Source organism: Ruditapes philippinarum, unplaced genomic scaffold (assembly GCF_026571515.1).
Source record: "Ruditapes philippinarum isolate M1 unplaced genomic scaffold, ASM2657151v2 ctg1029_1_1_1_1, whole genome shotgun sequence".
Lineage (NCBI taxonomy): Eukaryota > Metazoa > Mollusca > Bivalvia > Venerida > Veneridae > Ruditapes > Ruditapes philippinarum.
This window is the reverse complement of record NW_026858064.1, coordinates 216,536-219,931: the sequence shown is the minus strand read 5'-3', so window position 1 is coordinate 219,931 and position 3,396 is coordinate 216,536.

Sequence of the window (3,396 nt, the reverse complement as noted above, 5' to 3'; positions counted from 1 at the left end):
GAAGTTGTTGAATCCCTGTGTTTAGAGATGCAAATACATGTATTCTTGTTTTCAATATAAATTTGTACAATGTATTATATAATATTGCACGTTTGTAACACTTACATAATTTATATACACAGGCTTTGAAATAATTCATTTTTTTCTGTAATGAGGAATGTTTGAATTATTATAAATTTGCTACCAAGACCCTTGACAGGTTATATGACCATATATAAACAGCTGTTTGCAACATAATCCAAGCCTAATGGCTCAGGTTATATATACAAACAACCATTTATATTAGAACCATATAACCTGTCAAAAATCTTCATAACCTTAATTGAAATTTACATGAAAATTTGCATGAATTGGGCCAGTAAAATTGCACATGGTCTTTTTTTACCAGACATAAGTTTTCTGCACAATTTTTACTATTTCAAAGTTAAACAAACCTCTAAAACTTGCAATTCATCATAGTACATACCGTTTTACAAATTTAGTGGTATACTAGGGTTAATAACCACCAACATAAAATAATCACGGTGTATGTGGTTTATTGTGGACAAGTAAAACATGAATATCATCGGATCCTAATTGGACAACATCTGTATTAAACATTATAAACAGACATTTCCTTATATACAGCTTAAAAGTACAAACATTTTCCCCTATCAAATAACCACAATCATACATCTTTTCAGCTGAGTAAGCCTAAATTATAATATGCTGTTACCGTTTTTTGTTTGTTTGTGTTTTTTATTACCATAATACTCTGTAACAAATAAGCCCATATTACCATATATTCTTTAATAAGCCCACATTACCATATACTTTGTAATAAGCCATATTGTATTACCAATTATCTTTCTTAATTGTCCGAGCTGAGATAGCCATATGTTTTAATAACTATATGATGACAATATACCTCAGAAGTAAATCCAAAATAAATTGGTAATATATGAGCTGCACCATGACAAAATCAACATTATGCGTTTGCGACCAGCATGGATCCAGACCAGCCTGCGCATCCGCGCAGTCTGATCAGGATCCATGCTGTTTGCTATCGGTTCCTGTACTTGTAATAGGGTTTGTAAGCGAACAGCATGGATCCTGATCAGATGCGCGGATGTGCAGGCTGGTCTGGATCCATGCTGGTCGAAAACACACTAAGTTTGTTTTGTCCTGACGCGGCTCTTATGTTATATTCTTTAAGGTATGAAGGATTCTAAACTACGATGATGTTTGAACTTATTTGGGCTCAGCTCTGAGCAATAATTATATGCAGGCTCAGGACCAAAGACTTCATAGCAGTTTTACCAAACTTTTAGTTTATACAGAATTTATATTAGTTTGACTGTGTCAGAAGCTGTAAGCTTATAAACCCATTCCAGTACTCAGCAGTGAACATAAAGTTTTCTCTCTCAAGGAAGCAAGGGCTTGCCCTTGACAAGGCCTTGAACCCACACGGCTACGGATCCTTGGATCACTAGTCTGATACCCACTCAGTCACAGCCCCCAACTTATAAATATTTTACTGACTGTATGAATAACTGCAAGCTTGCCTGGCACTATGTGGTAACCTAATTCATATTGGTACCCTCTTTGCAAAACCTACTGGAACAGTACCCATTTTGCTCATGCATGGATCATTATCTACGCTAAAGAAGCTTTTAATAGATTATTGACAGGAATTAAATCAGATTTCGCAACGGTACCAATATGGCTAGCTGCACTGCGATGCATTTTTCCTGTTTCCATAGACAAATCATTAATTTTTGTTGCTTAGATCAAGGGTAAATGAAATATTGTATTAAATTGGTTGCGTCATTCCCTGTTGTTGTCAAGGTCGACATAATAACGTCACAAAAGCCAAAGACAATAACACAAGAGCCGGAAAAAACGGGGGCAAAAAGTTTTGTAGAATAGACAAAATGGTGCCCTGTTCAAGTGGTCTTTAAATTGTGTGGTTTTTATTTGCAATGTGTACATATTGTTTGCATTATAACTTTTAAGACATTCCTGAAGTGCACTCTTAAGAGAATTTATATATTACCATATAAATATAAACTTTTCTGTATAGGAAAACAAACATGGGTTAAGTAACTACTTAAAGCAGGGCTATAGCCTCTATAGATCAACTCTAACATGTTAGATTTTGATTTCAACTTAATAAAATATTCATCTACCTGTTTTATTAGTCTTTGCGGTAAAATGTGATTATTTGAAAATAGGCTTAACAAATCATGGTGTTATTTTAATTAATGCACCAAAGAAGTTAGAGTTAAAATGCTGCTCATGGCTCTTTGCCAAAGTAGGTGAATCTTATAAAATGGGGCTTTAATAAAAACTGTAAACAAACCCACCTGCCAATATACATAATATACACTAAAACAAATAAAGAGACTTTAAAATGAAATGGTATCAAAACCAAAAACTACCATTAACTTTAACACTTAATTCCGATCAATTTAAGGAACAAACTTTTCGTGGATTTTGAAGTGAAACTTTATCAATGTGGGGGAGATGGGGAGGGAGGGGAGGGGGTATATTATGTTACTTAATGATTTCATAAATTTGGCCACTTGAGCCAGGCCCATCATTATGTTTGGGGAAGTGGTGATAGCCTTACTAGGCTCAAAAGATCTTGTTTCATAATCTTTAAAAAATATTTAGCAAACAAATGCCATCTCGTATGTTTTAGTATGGAAAAAAACTGCTCAAGACTCAAAAACTGGTAGAAATTTTGGGGCACCAGACCATTATAGCCTCTCTTAAAGAAGTAAATGAGCTTTACTGGAATTATGACCATCTTTCCTATTAAGGCACCAGTTCTGGAAGTTAGAGGCCTGACTGATTGTGGTCACTCACTTCAAACCACTCACTTCAAATCACTTTTGGTTCAAATCCAGGCCAAGGACCTTTCAAATTGGTTCTTTCCTTTGAGGAAGCTATCTAGCTATATTATGGAAGTTTGGTGGTTCTAAGATAGTTAATACAGGAAACAGACTAGAAATGTGAATTAAATTTAAAGAAATGCTGCTGAGGTCCAAAAGCGTAAAAATATTAAATTTTAAATTCTTACATCTGCTCAGCTGGGCACTTAAAACAGAAAGATATGCAAAAGATGCTTCAAGAAAATTACATTGAAAAGCACTTTTTTGTTCTATTTTTAGCCTTATTTAGGTGGAAATCATAGCATGGCTTTTCAATTTTAGGTCATTTTTCACATTAAGAATAATTATTCTGGGATAACAGAGTTAGTGAATGACCTGAAACACAAGTTATAGGTCTAGACCTACATCAAATGGAATGAATTTTATCTCAAAAAAACATTTTTTGCAGTGTCATCATGTCAAAAAAACTCGATCAGTGAAGTCCCTTTAAGGAAACTGTTTCATAGCCTTGTATGAATAT